Below are 17,460 nucleotides of genomic sequence, written 5' to 3'. Positions count from 1 at the left end.
GTTTGATGTTTTTTCAATGGTTGGTTGCTTTCTGATTTAGAGTATTTCATATATTGAAATATTGAAATGCTAAATTAGTGATATTTGACATTTCAATATAAACCCTATACATACATATATATATATATATATATATATATATATATATATATATATATATATATATATATATATATATATATATATTTATATATATGGGTCTCCTTTTACTTACCTAAGTTCAAGCACTTGCCTCGTCAAGCAAGTGGCAATGAGCAAGTGTATCATGAGTATTTATCATGCAAGCAGTTGTAGTACACCCAAGCTGAGTGATACAAATTCAGTGACCATTATGCAGGTCTTTTCCTGTCCTTTCCTTCTTTTTTCAGTGCATGGTAGCACATAGTGCCAGCACAAAGTTTTACCTCATCAAACTTAGTAGTACGGTACAAGGAGTATGCAAATTTGAACATTCCTTTTCCATGCCCATCTACATGTCTGTCATGAAACTTGTTAGAGAAGAATATTGTTCCAGAGGTTCTGGGGAATCCTTACAGTGATGCAGGCCCATCTCTTTAACTTAATCATAATATATTTAGCCATCCTGAATTTACAAGCATTCTTCTTTAATTTGCATTCAACACATTACATCTGCACTAATCCAGCTCTGAGCATTATCCAAAACTAGATATATTATCATATTTTTTCATCAACAGCCTTACCCCTGTTAAGCATCCATTCATATATGTTACTGTTAAGCAAGTAGCTTTTCATTTCCCAATTCTCCAAATCATAACCACACTTTAGTTCAAGAGGAGTAAAAAAGGGCCGTGTTCACTCGTAACCACCATAATAAGATATAATAGACTGCAGCTTGGGTAAGTTTAATAGATGATGCTGAATCTAATATGTATTGAATTGTGTTGTTCCATTAGCTGCTTTACCATTCAATAAATTTCACCACATATGCATAATGTTAGCAGCATTCTCCAAACTTTTGATAATTCAGAATACTTAAAAATACTATGCAGATATTTTTTCTTTATAATATTAACATGCTGAATTAAATATTTAATCAAAGAACTTGCGGATCAGTTCATGTGTCACACATTTGTGCATTTCACGTACACGGACACTACATTAGTAATCCCAAAGTTATAATACTGGTCAAATCACCAGTTAAAATGAGCCAAATAAAGCCAGAATTATCCTCTTTAAATTCTATGCCTAAACCTTTAGACAAAACCTTAATAGGTATACAGTATTTCTCTGGAAAAAAAGAAAACCATACTCAGAAAAAACAATAAATCATTTCATTTTCATAATGCTTATATAGCATTCCTTACTAGTCTCTGTTTATTAATCAATGTGTCTTGTACATAGTCACACAGTCTCACACACAAACACACACACACACACACGCACACACACACACACACACACACACACACACACACACACACACACACACATAAACAGGAGCACATATACAGAAACACACATTCTTATTCACTTCTCTCATTCACTATTTTCTTACAAATATAGTTATCCAGAACACAAAGCCACTCAATAACAAGGAACCCAGGAGAGAGAGAGAGAGAGAAAGAGAATAAAAACTAATGAAATGAGAAGTAAATAAAGAGATTGTGTGAGACAGAGTGAATGTGAGTGTGTGTGTGGTTGAAACTTCTCTCTCTTTATCCTTACAATTACAGGATCGTTGTTCCTTGCTGCAATGGGCATGCTTTCATTTGTTCATTCTAATCAACTTGAGGAGGCAAGTTTTTTCTGACAAATTACAATTGAAAAGGATGTGCATTCACTAGTTTGGCATGAAGTACACTCCATTTCACATTGATTCCTCTTCAGCACAGCTGGTCATGTTCAAGCAATTATCTGCACCATCGTAGTACAAGGCCAAGGCTGCAGAAACTAATTACAATGGCTTCAGTCCCCTGACCCATTCTGACAACTTCTATGATATCTCTTTTCATGAGCAAACTGAGAAGTGAAGACCTGAGATCTGACTATACAAAGAGAGGTCTGGCCCTATCAAACAACATTTAATAGCATGAACAAATAATCCACTTCATGGCCATGCTGCAGATTAAAGCAATGGAGCTTACGGCAGCTTCTAGTAGGTATCTGAACTGTGAACTCTGAGCATTTTGAACAGCATGAAGATTACTATAAGAAAATGTTTCAGTTTTCAAAAAGCATATTCTATGCTGTGTTTAGTTCTGGAACAAAAAGACGTTGTTTCAAAAACTGCCATTCATAATTATAAACACGTTATTAATATAGAAACTTGTTTCTTGTCAATGTTACACAGAACACTGATAAAAAGAACATCAGGCTTTCTGTGATACATTAGAATGTTACAATATTAATACTTTTATATACTTTAAATAAGAATAAATCTGGAACAATGTGGTTGGTCAAATCCAGTATCAGTTTGCTTTGGTGATGGACTCATAATATTTTTATTATATTATATTATATTATATTATATTATATTATATTAAATGTATGTCTTTCAACACAATTTCCACTGTTGAAAATAATGTCTGCAAAATCATATGTGACTATCAGAAACATTACGTGACTTCAAATAGCTGTGCATCAGTATACAGGTAAAAGGAACACTGTAGCATTATTTGAAAAAATGGTTTATCATTACCCTGTTTCACCCTCTTCTATTCACCGTGAAGAAGAAACTTCAGTTGATTTATTAGGAAGATGATTATAACTACCAAAAAATGACTATTGCAACTGTTGTTTTTTCTGTTACCTGAATGTACATAGGGCACAGTAAGAGAAGTGCAAGAAGTTATAGAAACTGTGGCAGGGCTAGCCACCTGGCTGTGTGAACCTTGGCTTTAGATGATTGTCACTGTTGAAGTAACATCCCAACCCCATGTGTAAAAATGGGAAAATGGGTTGTGGATGGATATGAGAAGAAAATAAGAAATGCTTGCAGAGGTTTTAGCCAGCTATATTAGGAATGAACAATGAAAAACTGAATGCAAAATGTTTGATAATAATGACGTACACTCATAAGGAATGCAACAAGCTGCACAGTTCAAAAAGCAGACAAAAGTTTAATTTTCCTGTCATGCATTATTGCTCAAACATGAAAGTCAAAGCACTAGCCTAGCACATTCAACCCACATTACTACAGGACAATGTTTGAACTAAATGTAGCGCTATATTTAATAAGAATTTATAATGCATACGATATTTTTTATTTTTTTACTATTTGTTTTCTGGATGAATGTGATAAAGAACTTATGACATTACTTAAGAAATCTGAAAGGCTCTTGTTAAGGTTATATTACAAATGTGGTTAAGAATGCAGAAGCACATGTATGTATTTTTTTTGGGGGGGGGGGTGGAAGGCCAAAGGTCATTTGGCAACAAAGAACTTTGACTTAAGCTTTCTTTTTCCTGCTTCTATACTCAGCTGGCAGAGAGAAAGAATACAGGGAATGAATGGCTTACTATCAATTATCTGGATATAGGGCAAAGTTGGGATCAGGTATTCTAATATGGGCAGAAGCTAATAAGCCATACAAATAGAAAATATTATATTACAAGTTCTTACTAATTTGGTCTCATTGTTTAAACAGAAGAAGCAAGCAAACCCATCTGCCTGACCCTATATTATTGATCAGTGGGGTAGAAATGTTGGATATGCCCCCTTTGACATAATGGTTTTGAGGAGAGTTTTAGAAAAATTGTAAAGGAACAGTTGCATGTCTGGGATGATGGTTAAGGTAGACAGCTCAGAATTCACTAAAACTGTAAGTGAATAACATGAAGGTTTGATAAATCTGGTCTATGGAAAGGCCAGATGCATGCTTAAAAAGAAAAAAAGTAAAATACTTTAGCCAGTACAGGTGTGAGAAAACTGGTAGTTAACCAGATTTTGGAGAAGTGAGGGGCGATCACAGGGCAGTGGGGGAATTTATCCCTCTGGCTAGATGGCAATTAAGATATGCTGAGCTTGATACAAAAATAAAGAACTGAAGGTGTGACCTTCAGAAAAAGTCATAAACAAACTGCATAGATGTAAACAGAATTTGTGGGGACAATGCATGCTGACTTAAAAGTGTTGGTGGCACAACAGGTAGCACACTCCCCTCTGGTGTTGTAAGATCAGCGATCCAAAAATGGAACATTATGATTTTTTGGAGGTAAACATTAACTGTGAAACACAAGAATACCAAATTTATTATTTGGCCTTCACCTTACTGTGTTCAGCTGTGTTGGGTAAAGTTGTATTGATTAGCTTGTGATTTCCAGGGAAAATTGTTACTTCATCACAAAATCTAGAAATACCATGTGTTAGGTAAGTCAATTGTTTCACTGTTTGTTCTCAAAGAGAAAGTTTATTATTGGGTTTTATACTTAACATCTGTAGTAGTGTACCTCTGCATGCAAAATGTTTTCATATGGGGAAATCATCTTTATACAGTATTTTTCGATGGTGCAGTGATACAGCCATGGTATTGTCACCTCACAGCAACAGGTTCTCTGGTTTGATTCTCGGCTGGAGTGCCTTCTGTGTGGAGTCTCCATATCCTCCCTGCATTTGTGTGGGTTTCCTCCGGGTGCTCCAGTTTCCTACCATATTGCAAAGACATGTATCTGGAGTGTTTCTCCCTGGGCTTCTGCTGAAAATTTGCTTCATTGCAAGTCAGACTTTCCCGGTAAATAAAAATAAATACATTTTTTGCATATGTTCTGAAAATGGAACACTGGGAATAAATGGGTACAGAGCATGGCACACAATGTTTTGAGTTTCCGTTTCTGAAATCTGAAACAGAAGATGGCGGAAGATGCATTATATTTGCATAATCAATTCATTCTGGTGTATGTATATATATATATATATATATATATATATATATATATATATATGCGTCTACTTGAGATTACTGAAATCTCAGTAGACTGACTTTTAAAACACAGAGCCGAAAAGCTCGACTTGTCAAATGAGTGACATGTCAGAATGCCGACTTCTGAATGCTTGACAGTCCAACTTGAGCAGAACAGGTACTCTGCTCTTGTGGACATTATAGTATGATCTTGGAGTTCATAGGTTCATAGGTTCATAGGTTCATACTAGGCTATCTGCCCAAGGGCATTTATAAGCCTAGCCCATAGTTATTTGGCTTTTGTCACCCCTTTAGTTTGAATAAAACTATGCCTATTATTTTGCTGTGCCTCTGTCAAGCAGTGACACTGAAGTAATCCCTGGGGTATATCTGCGATCCCCCATCCATTGGTCAAGATTCCTCTTGAACAAGGCCAGCGAGGTGCTCTGCCTCACATGTACCGGGATTTTGTTCCACAGCATAGGGAGTCTCTGGGTGATGAATCTGTCCCTCCAGCATGTTCTATTAATAACCGTGTCAAGGTTTAAGTCTCCCGCCCTTGTGGTTCTGAGGGATCTAGATTTTTTGAGGTGAAGCATGTTCATCAAATCAAGGTTTGACATGGCCTTATATGTCAGGCACAGGTCACCTCTGAGCAAGAGGTATGAGACTGAATAGAGCTGGAGTTCTTTCAGTCGGGCAGCATAAGATATATTTTTGAGACCCTTTATCCTTTTGGTGTGGAACTTTTGGGGCCTTTCCAGCTGCTGCAGGTGTCAGGTCAGATACATTCCGAATGGGGCATTGTACTCAATCATAGGTCTAATGAGTGATGAGTACAGGGGGACGATGACCTCCCTTGATCTAGATGTGAATCCCTTCATGATCAGGTGGGCAATGTAGAAGGTTTTCCTAACCACTTTAGCAACATGAGTGTCAAATGAAAGGCTACTGTCAACCTGGGTCCCCAGATCCCTGATGACTTCTTCTGTGCTCAGTGGATTGCCACCTATATGGTAGCTAGGGGTAACCTTGTTTTTCCCGAAGGGTATGACTATGCATTTCTTGGCATTTAACTTTAGGCCATGGCTCTGGCACCAGTTATCCATTTCTGTGAGGCCCTTCTGAAGGATATCTATGTCAGATGTGTTTTCGACTATGGCGCCCAGTTTGCAGTCATCTGCAAACTTTGTCAGCCACAACCCTCCTGTGTTTGCTTGTACTTCAGAAAACTAGATGCCGAACAAGAGTGGACCCAGGACTGAGCCCTGTGGGACACCACTTGTGACAGGCTTTGAGTCTGACATGGCTCCAGCAACTCTGACCCTGTGGGTTCTGTCACTTAGCCAGTTTGCAACCCATCTTGTGATATATGGGTTTACATTCAAGCTGATGAGTTTTTCGATGATACCTGAGTGGGGTATTGTGTCGAAGGTCTTTGCCAGGTCAAGGTAGGCTGTATGGACTGCCTTTCCCTCATCAATGGCCTTGGTGACTGTCTCGAAAAAGTTAACCAAGTTTAAAAGGCATGATCTGCCTTTGACAAAGCCAAACTGGGTTGGATCCAAAGTCTGCAAGTTCCCTATGTCTTTATTTATGAGTTCCATTATGATCCTCTCCATGGCTTTGCAGATAAGGCTTGTCAAGCTAATGGGACGGTAATTTCCAGGGGTGGTGGAGGCACCGCCCTTGTGAAGTGGGACCACAGTCGCCGTGCGCCACTCCTTGGGTACGTATCCTGAGGTGAGGCTAAGATTAAACAGCTGTCCTAACTGCGGGTTTAATTCCTCATTGAGTTCGTGGAGCACACAGCCGGGGACACCATCCGGTCCCATGGATGCTGTGTTTTTTGCTTTGGAGAGAGCAGTTTTCACCTGGGCGTTGGAGATGTTTGGGGGGCTACAATCCTCTGGTATAGATATCTCTCCTTTTGGGGGGGGGGGAGAAGTTTGCACTGAACCTGTCAGCCAGTATGTTGGCAATGTGTGTAGGTTCAGTAATCTTCACATCATTTTGAACTAATTCTGAGCATATCTGGGAGTTTCCTCCTAGGTTTCTAACATAGCTAAAGAAGGCCTTATGATTGTCTTTTGAGTCCTTGGCGATTTTTCTCTCAAAATTTGCCTTGTATGATTTTATGAGAGCTCTTAGTTTTTTACTTATAATGATCAAAGGTGTCTTACCTTTCAAGGATTTTGCTCTATCTTGTAGTAGCTTCCTCCTTTTGTTGTAGAGCTTGTTTATGGCTGGGGTCCACCAGACTGGATGCTTGCCTTTGGTACAAAGAGTCTTAGTTTTGTTTGGGATTGCCTGATCCATGCAGTCCTGTAGGTGCTGGTAGAAGGCATTTGTAAGTGATTCAGCGGTTTGAGTAATGTTTACCACTGGCTCAGGGGCCTTAAAGGAGACCACACTAGTTTTTAGAAGTGTGAAGTCGGCTTCTGAGAAGTTTTTCACTGTGGTCTTTTTTATTTCAGGTGGGGGCAGGATGAGGACCTCCAGCGAGATTAGTTTATGATCTGATCTCACCAGTGAGGGGTATACTTCCGGTGTTGAACATTGTGATCCCATGTTCATGATGATGAGATCAAGTATGTTTTCTCCTCTTGTGGGGATGGTGACTAGTTGTTCCATGGCATTTGAGTTTATGAACTCCAGGAACCTTTGGGCTAGAGTGTTTGGGCTTGAGTAGTGTTCCCAGTCTATATTAGGGTAGTTGAAGTCACCTAGTATGATGGTGTTTGGAGATACATTTATCCCCTCCTTTGTTTTCAGGAAGGCCATGTGAGGTTCCTGAGTTTGAGAGGGTGGCCTGTAACATGCTACAAATTGCAGAGCAGTCTTGCCTATGGTTAATTGCACCTGGATGGTCTCCGATGCATCGTGCGTTGCCACCAACCTTGAGGTGTGGGTGTCCTTTATGAATATGGACACCCCCCTCCTTTCTTGGTGTTGTCCGGATTTTGGGGCGGGCATGATATGAGGTGAAACCTGCTAGTGCTGGGGTGCTCTCAGGAGCCTTGAACCAGGTTTCTGTCACAGCACAGACATTGATGTTCTCCATACTGAGGAGGGCCTCGAGTGCGTGCATCTTGAGATTGAGACTTCTGGCATTGAGCAGCATTACCCTTAGTTTTTTACTTTTTGTGTTCTAGGGTGGTAGGTTTAGAATTTGAGCCTTGCCTAAAAAAGGCACTACGGGGGTGGCAAGAGCCTTTGCCAATATCCGGAAGCCTAGGGGTGACAGGTGCAAGCCGTCCCTTGCAAAGCAGCATGGCTTGTCCAGCATGTCATCCCAGGCAGACAGACATTGGATCCCCTTTGAATGACACCAGAATTTAAGCCAATTATTAAAGCTGATCATCTTATCACTGTATTGTGGCATCATTCTAGGTGAAGGTAGGATACTGCTCAAGGTCAGGGTCATACCTGCCTGGGCTACATAATCAGAGAGCTCCTCAATGTCTCTTTTCATGTAGTCCAAGGAGGTGCGTCTCAGGTCGTTGACACCAGCGTGGACAATGACTGAGTCGTACTTGTACCTGCTGTTGAGAGACCTGAGTGCTTGTGTTATGTGGCGGATTCTAGCACCCGACAGGCAGCTTACTGTGACCTTCTCCTTACTCAGTCTGGTGAGCGGGACGTCAGTGTGTCTGACTATGGAGTCACCTATGGCAAGTATGTTTGGTGTTGTATTTGGCCTTAAGGGCAGTGACTGCTTTGCACACTGATTTTGTTGTTTATGTGTTGTTTGTGTGGTGTATTGAGTTTGCAGTTGCTTGGGTGTCTGCTTTGGAGGCCTCTGCTGTTTAGGTAAATTTTTACGCAGAGCCTCCGAGTATGTCTTAGTGTGTTTATGTGTTTGATTCAGTGGTGTGGTTGAGTTATGTGAGACTGGTATTGTGGTGTGTGTAGTTGCCTTCTCCTCTTGCCTGGTCTTGCCAGTCCTGAGTTGAGAGAGCTCAGCCTCCAGTCTGGCTAAATAGCTGCATCTCTCACAAGTGTTAGTGTTACGTGGGAGGAGGAGAGGGTTGTCCGTGTACATGAAGCAATTGTAACATTGTCTCAGAATTCCCAGATTCACCAACTGGGCAGGAGAGGACACCAGCATCTGACCCTTCAACATGCTAGAAAGAATTATGAGTTGGTATGAGACAGAAAAGTAGTGGGCTTAGCAGGGAAGTGGGCACTTCTGGGGGATTTTGCTAGTGAGAGATTTGTATAATATAGGAGTGCTTGACCTGCAAAGAGAATGCTTATAAGACAAGGGATATGCTAATAAGACAAGTGCTGAGCTTTTTGAGGAGAAAAAGCTATTTGGAACAAGTGCTGCACTTTTTAGTGTAGGTGTAAACTGTTTAGGTTCCTAACAGAGCAGTTCTAAGGGAAAAATTGAAGAACAGACTTTCTGGAGCCAGAAAGAGTTTAACCTTGTTTAACCGGCGCTGCCCGATGCTGCTCTAGTGGCAACTCCGCGCTAAATCGCGCTAAAGCACGTTAAAGCCTGCTTGATAGCAGGGGCTGGAAAGAAGCAGGAATAGACCCAAAAGGGAAAATAAAACTACAGTTTCAAGTCAGTAACCACCTCTACAGGGGGCAGGGAAGCTGCTCAATGTTAGTCACTGCCACTGATCAACAGAGATCCTCCTTCAGCCCAAGCAAAAATGGCCTCACAGAAACTTTCAAACAGTTCAGGAACAGCAAGCCTGTAACTGAACTTTTTTAACTCTCATAAAAGTGGGAAAAAAGCAAGATTTTTTTTTTTTTTTGTTTTTGTTTTTTACAGAGATAGCAGAGGTTCACAAGTAATATCAAGTTATAACAGTGCAGTAAATGATCCCACACAAGAGTGCTAGGTCAAGGACAGAAAATATGCAAGTTTTAAGAAAAAACGATTTAAAATTAAGTGCAAACAGGAAATTCAGCAAACAGCTTTTGGTTGTGCTCTAAATACAGCTACTAATACAGAAATCAAGTTTAACAAGCCAGAAAATGCTCAAGCTAGGCAGCTATGCAGAAAAACTTAGCAAATAAACAGAGAAAAAATACTTAAAATCTCAAAAGTGGCTCCCTTCTTCTCTCAGCGTTTTTTCCTCTTGGAGGGTGCTTCACCAACAGCCAACAAGCCTGAAAAGACGCCCAAACCACGAGGCAACTAGGTTTTAAGAGAGGAAGATGAAGGAGTTATGGAAATGACCCCTAGTGGCCAATAAAACTACAGTTTCAAGTCAGTAACCACCTCTACGGGGGCAGGGAAGCTGCTCAATGTTAGTCACTGCCACTGATCAACAGAGAGACCCTCCTTCAGCCCAAGCAAAAATGGCCTCACAGAAACTTTCAAACAGTTCAGGAACAGCAAGCCTGTAACTGAACTTTTTTAACTCTCAGAAAAGTGGGAAAAAAGTAGCAGGGGGTTGGAGGGGTGCAGCCCCCGATGGGTCCCCTGCAAAAATGTGAAATGCAAAGGTTTGTATATTGTTTTTTTTGTATGTTTTGTTGAGATTGTGTTATGTTGGGTATCTGAGATGTCAGTTTTGTGCTGTGTTGGTGTTGTGGGCTTGGTGTTTTAAAAGTCATTGTTGTGGAATTTCATTTATGTGTAGTAGACCGATATACAGTGAATACAAAAATTTTACACACCTGTTAAAATGCCAGGTTTTTGTGATATAAAAAATTGAGACCATAATAAATCATTTCAAAACTTTTCCCACCTTTAATGTGACCTATAACGTGTACAGTTAAATTTAAAAACAAACAAATATGTTAGGGGAAAAAATATCAAAAAAAAAAAAACATATAATACGCTGGTTGCATAAGTGTGCACACCCTTAAACTAATACTTTGTTGTGTGTGCACATCATTAAACTAATACAATCATTCATTCATACTCATTGTTCCAGTTTTGGAACATAACATTTTACAAACATTTCATACACTTTTTGTAATAAATGGTCAAAATGATTGTTCAGGCATTAAATTGTACTTGATTTAGTGCAAGTTTAATAAACTTTACTGGCAGAAAAATGTGGGCAAAAACAGGTTAATAATGATTCCTTTTATGATTTTTGCTTCTTATTCTCTATTTACAATATTAACCACAGTTTCTATAACTATCATTTATAATGCTTGACAATACTTCTCCTGTGTACTATATATATATATATATATATATATATATATATATATATATATATATATATATAGATATAGATGTACATTACCTTTTATAATATTTTCCATTTTAGTTTCACATCTCTTTTCTATTATTGTCATAAAGATCTTATAATCATTGTTATTCAATGCTATCAGTCTCCAGTTTTTAAATTGTCTTGTGTCTTCCTTCTTTTACAAGAATTTAAAGATTTACGTATTCCAATGCATAATTTTTTATACATAAAATCTTCATTTAACATCCATTCAAATCATTTTTTTGCCATTACCTTAACTTTTCAAATATTTCATATATAGCATATAGTGTATTATATACTTGCTCTTTCCATTTTAAAACTACAATGGTTAATCTTCTCATTTTTGCTGAAGTTATGTCTAACATAGTTACTGTATTTCTACACAATATGGTTATTCAAGAACATCTCTCTTTTCCCAAATTCTAGATTATGTTTCCTACCCATAATTTTACTGTTTGTAATCTTTCTTCATTTGTTAAAAATCTTGTGTCTTCTAATAGAATTATATATATTACACCACTCCAAAATCCTTATCTGTCTTACTATATTTTGATACTATTCACATTTACGGAAAGTTCTCTAAAATTTTAATTTCCCTTTTAATTCTCATCTTATAGCTAATTATTAGGCTAAATACCTTAATGGGACATTCAAGACCTGGCCAATCCCCCCCAAAGGTAAGAATCAAACACATTAACCATTATTCTACCCCCAACCATTAGTTGTATATATTCTTTTTTCATCCATTTGCTTTCTTTTTTCTTTTGTATGTGCCCCTTTAAATTTTCTGTTTTTACCATTTTACCAATAGAATTCTTTTTTCTTTTACTATCTTCCAATTAATGCCTTCTTTGCAATTTATTTCCTACCCTTCTCTTATTTCCTCTTTATTATTTTTTCCTCATCTAATGTTTCTTCCATTTCTACTTTTAAAATGTCTTCTGCTCATTTATTTTCTTCTCTCTTTTCTTTTTCCCTACTCTTATTTTCATTTTATAGTCTAGCCACAAACATCCAACTTTTTTACATTTATATCATTTCAATTCTCATGTTTTCATCATGTCACATTTCCCCACAAATACATTTTCTTTTATCACAATAACTTATCAAAAGTCCTTTTTAAAAAAAAAAAAACATGTTTTGTGTTATCCCCAGTTTTTTATGACACACATATTTCCCTCCATATTTATTATGTTTGTATATGTTTTTTCTCTTTCAAATTTTAACACAGTATTGCAATCCCATCTGCTAGTCCATAAACCCTTTATTTCATAATTGTTTGTAATGTTCAGTACTTTTTTACATAAAGGTTTCAAATAGCCTATCAAACTCCAAGAAAAATGTCCATTGAAAAACAGTCACAAACACAATGTCACAAAATGTCTGTTTGTTAATAAGAATAAATACTCGGGTCTATTATTATAACATCAAAGTCTTAAAACTTTGAATGTTATAATACTGAACCCTATGCACTGAACGCTGAAAATAGCAAAGCTGCAAAATATCGAATACTTTCCTAGGGAAAGTATTTGGTGGGCCGTTTCTGCAGCTTCGCTATTTCCTCAACTGTGGAGCGGAGGTTATGGACCAGGTTAATGTAAGTGTGTGAACGAAGGTGAGTGTGCAATAGGGACCTTAGGGTTAGGGAGCGGGTAGGGTGAGTGTGTGATAGGGACTTTAGGGTTAGGGACCGGGTAAGGTGAGTGTGTGATAGGGACTTTAGGGTTAGGGACCGGGTAAGGTGAGTGTGCGATAGGGACTTTAGGGTTAGGGAGCGGGTAGGGTGAGTGTGTGATAGTTAGGGATCTTAGGGTTAGGGTTTGGTTAAGGTAAGTGGATAGCTAGTGGTGTATGTATGGTTTAGTGTAGTGTTTTATGAACTGTATGTGCGTGGATGATTTATTTTGGTGTGCTTGTGTTGTGTGTATGTTTGTTGGAGCAGCAAATTTTTTCCCTGGGGAAAAAAGTCGTTATTCTGACTGTTCGGTTTTCTGGTGTTTCGATCGAATGGGTTTGATATTATAACATTCGAAGTTTTAAGACTTCAATGTTATAATATAGACCCAAATACTCTTATCTCATGTGCGTTACACCCAAAGGAGCTATTAAATTATCCCACACTTCATACCTGTCCATTCCTTTGTCTTCTTTACTTTGAACCCTTACCACAATCTTCTGTTTTTCATTTTTTTCTGCCTTTTAATTTTCTGCTACTCCCCCTTTTCCTTCTTTTACTTTCTCTGCATATATATTTTTTTCCATCTTACCACTATATATCAGGATTGTCTGTTCATCCTTCTTTTGTATTTTGTCCATAATGAACCACAGGAAACAACTCCTTCATTTTCTGGATCACTCTGCATTACCATTTCTTTAAGCAAATCATCCCTCAACCCTCCTGACGGGAGGGTTGTAATTATGCATCCATTGTTTGGTGACTAATCTTCATCCAATGGATTTGTTTGAAGCATCTCCTCAGACTCCTGCACACATTCTCTGGTCCTGATATTGGACTTCTCATCTAATTCTATTACCACTTCATTATCTGCTTCTCTCCCTGTCTGCCTCCCCTTTTTTCTGAGCCACCTCTGCACCTAGAATGGAAACATGAAGTGCTAATGCAAAATGGGTCCCATCTGCAACAATAATGATTAGGGAAGTTGTCTTATATGCTTGCTAAATTTCCCCAGTAGAAATACTGCCTCTGGTTTTCCCCTGAAAAGACACCACTAGCCTAGTGGAACTAACCGCATCAACTAACCTCACAAAAAAGGATAAATTATTAAGTAATGTTCTAGAGGAGTAGTAATGTTTAAGGGTAGGGAGGAATTAAGCAATATATGTAGTAATGGAGTGTGTTATAATTGTTAAGAAAAAAATATGTATACTACATGGAAACAACAATGAAAATAATGTTACTATGGTTTTCTATATTTTATGTTAATGTGAATGTACCTATGTCCTCGATTAAAATGTAATGCAATAAAGATAGTTAAGAAACAGTAATGACAGTAATGACTGTGATCTTTGGGGATATTTTAGGGATAATGTATAAAGGCACATGAGGAAAGGACTAAAAAGAAAGAACAAAGAAAGCAAAGGAAGGAGAATGAAATGTCACATGTTTCACAGGGAAGAGTAGGTACACAGGACAAAAGAAAAAGAAATGCATTCATTGCAAAGGCAAATGTAAGCAGAAGTACCAGAGAAAATAGTAAAAAGTAATAATAATTCATAGTAGAAAAGAAGACGTGGGAGGATTTTTTTAACTTTAACTATTTAATAATGAGCAGGAAAATATAGCAAAAGCAATTAAGAAAAAAGATGCAGGAGTAAGAATGCATGATAATGATTTACATCAAATTCAAAATTCAGCTTTAGTTTCTGTTTATAAGAGACATAAAATCATACAGGAGGACTGTAGGTTCATAGGTATATACTAGGCTAATGAACGCCATGGCCTGTATAAGCCTAGCCATGCAACCCAACCCAATGGTGTCCCCTTCTAACATGTGCATCTTTATTGGGGGAGTATGTTTGCTAGGAGATTGCTAAAAGATAATAGGGGGCATGTTGGAGAATATTTATTGCCAGTCTGTATTTATAAGAGACATGGGGGCCAGCCTGTGGATAAATTTATAATTACCCATCCAATATAAGTTAGGGAATGCTTACTATCAGCTTCTGTCTATAGGACACATGGGAGCCAGCCTGGAGATGATTTTTGATTTCTCATTCAGTGGTCGAGATTACATTTGAATAGGGTTAGGGATGAACTCTGCTTCACATGGATAGTTAGCCTATCCCAGAGCATGGAGATCCTTTGAGTCACATATTCATCTTGCCAGCATGTTCTGTTTATGTTATAAGCAAAGTTCAAATACCTGGATCTAGTGTAGCTGGTGCTGCTCATTTTGCAGATGTGCAAAAGCTCCATCAGGGATGGCTCTAAGGATACTTTATATACCAAACACAAATTGCCTCTCAACAATTAGCAGGAGACTGAATATAGAGGCAGGGCTCTAAGGCAATCTGTTTAGGACAGTGTGTTAATACCCCATATTCCTTTAGTGAGGAACCCATGTGAGCATTCCAACTGTTGCACATGCCTAGCCAGGTAAATGCTAAAGGGAGCCTTACACTCAGTGATCAGTCTGATAAGGGATGAGTAGAGTGGTGCTATAACTTCCTTGGACCTGAATGTTATACCCTTACTTATAAGTTGGATGACATAGAATGAGTTTCTTACTACCTTAGCTATGTTTTGGTCAAAGTTCAAATTACTCTCTACATATATTCTGAGAACTCTAACTTCTGGGTCAACTCTTAGGGTTTTCTTATCAATGGAGTGATTTGCCTGGGTAGACATATTTCCAAAATACACTGCAATGTACTTCTTTGCATTGCGTTTTAATCCATGACTTTGGTACCAGTTATTTGTCTATGTTAAACCCTCTTACAATATGCTATTCTCAAGGAGAGAATTTATAAAGCCACCCAATTTGCAATAGTCTATGACCATAGTGACACAGAAGCCCTTGACATTAACCTTGATCTCCAAGAAGATGCCAAACAGGAGTGAGCCCATCATGGAGTCCTGTGGTACTCCACTGGTGACTTGTCTCTTAGTGGAGGTGGTCTCACCAATCCTGACTACTTATGTCCTATCTGTCAGCCATCTGGCTATCTAGCAAAATGTGTAAAGAGTTATGTCTAGATCGATGAGTTTGTACATAGTGTCTGAGTTTGGTATTGTGCAGACCATCTTAGCCAAGTCCAGGTAGGCAGTATGCACCATTTTTCCTTCATCCATTGCCTTTGTTACATTCTCAAAGAAGTATGCATGGTTAAGCAGGTATGATCTTCCTTTAATAAAGCCAAACTGAGATGGGTCTAATGTCTGTAGGTTGCCAATATCTTTGTTGATCATTTCCATAATAACCCATGGCTTTGCATATTAGACTAGTCAGACTGGTCTTTAGTTTCTGGGGTCATTTGACAGTGCACACTTGTGAAGGGGGATAACTGTTGCTGTCTTCCACTCACTTAGTACATTGTCTGTTTTGAGGCTACAGCTGAAAAATCACTCATGTGATCCTAATGCGTCATGCTTCAGACAATTTAGGAGGCACCCTGAACTACTGTCAGTCCCCATTGAGGCTATGTTTTTATCCTTAGTGAAAACCACTGTGACCTGCTCCCTGCTGATAGTTGGAGGGAGGGTTTATGCTGGTAGGGGTTTTGCAAGGGGGTGGGGGAGTTAGGGGGTAATGGTTGAACTGAATTTGTCAGCCAGCAGATTTGCTATATCACTGTGCTCAGTGAAGGTGATATGATTTACAACCAGTTCTGCATAGTGTTGCATGTCACCTTTGAGGATTCAGACACAGCTGTAGAAAGCCTTGTGGTTGTCTTTAGGTTGAGAAGCTATCTTGACCTCTTAACTGGCCTTGTTGGATTAGTCATCTTAATTTCCTGCTTAGTTTTATTAGTCAGCTCTTGTCATTGTGAGTTACTCTTTCTGACTTTGGCCATGACTTATTTTCTTTTGTTATATATACCCTGTAAAGGTTAGGATTCCACTGGTGTGGTTTGCTTTTGGGGTTTGTTTTGCACTTACTTCTGGTTGGTGCAGCAGCCACTATAAAGCCATTTGTATGTTTATACAGTGGACCAGGAATCAGAAGTTCATCGCAATTAGTTTATTTGTTTAGCGCTTTCATCCACAAGTATACAGGACTTCATCAGAACAAGGAAAATAATGAACAGCCACATTATGTAATCCCCACATCCATCTAATATAATACTGGTGAGAACAAAGTCCAGTATGTTTGAACATCTGGTTGGAGTATGCACTAACTGATCAAGGGCATCTGTGTGAATAAAGTCCAGGAAATATTATGCCTGCAAGTTGGAGGCAGTGTATGTTTCCTGGTCTATAGAGAGGTAGTTAAAGTTTCCCATGAATAGATGATTGGTTGGATGGAGAGTTTCTTCAGTAGGTCTAAACAAGAGCTGTGGGATTCTTGAGACATAGATAGTGATGAATAGCTTGCTAAGATATAGTAAGGGTCTCTATCTAAGGGTATGTGCACATGGATGATCTCCAGTGTATCATCATGTTTAACCATCCTTGAGGTATACTTGCTGCCTATGTGATTGAGACACCTCCACCTTTACTCCCTGCCTGTGTAGTTAATTGTCTAAATGCATGAAAGGCACTGTAGCCTTGCACTCCCAGACCCAGAGTGCTTTCTGCAGCTTTAAACCATGTCGCAGTAATAGCGCAGATGCCTACATTTTCCAGAGTGATGAGAGCTTGTAGGATGTGGAGTTTCTTGTTAATGCTGCTAGCATTGAGCAGTAATACCATTAAGCTCATTTGGGATTTATTTGCCATATAGGCAGGTTTG

This window comes from Protopterus annectens, chromosome 10.part0 (assembly GCF_019279795.1).
Source record: "Protopterus annectens isolate FY-2018-M chromosome 10.part0, PAN1.0, whole genome shotgun sequence".
NCBI classification, from domain to species: Eukaryota; Metazoa; Chordata; order Ceratodontiformes; family Protopteridae; genus Protopterus; species Protopterus annectens.
This window is presented reverse-complemented; position numbering follows the sequence as displayed.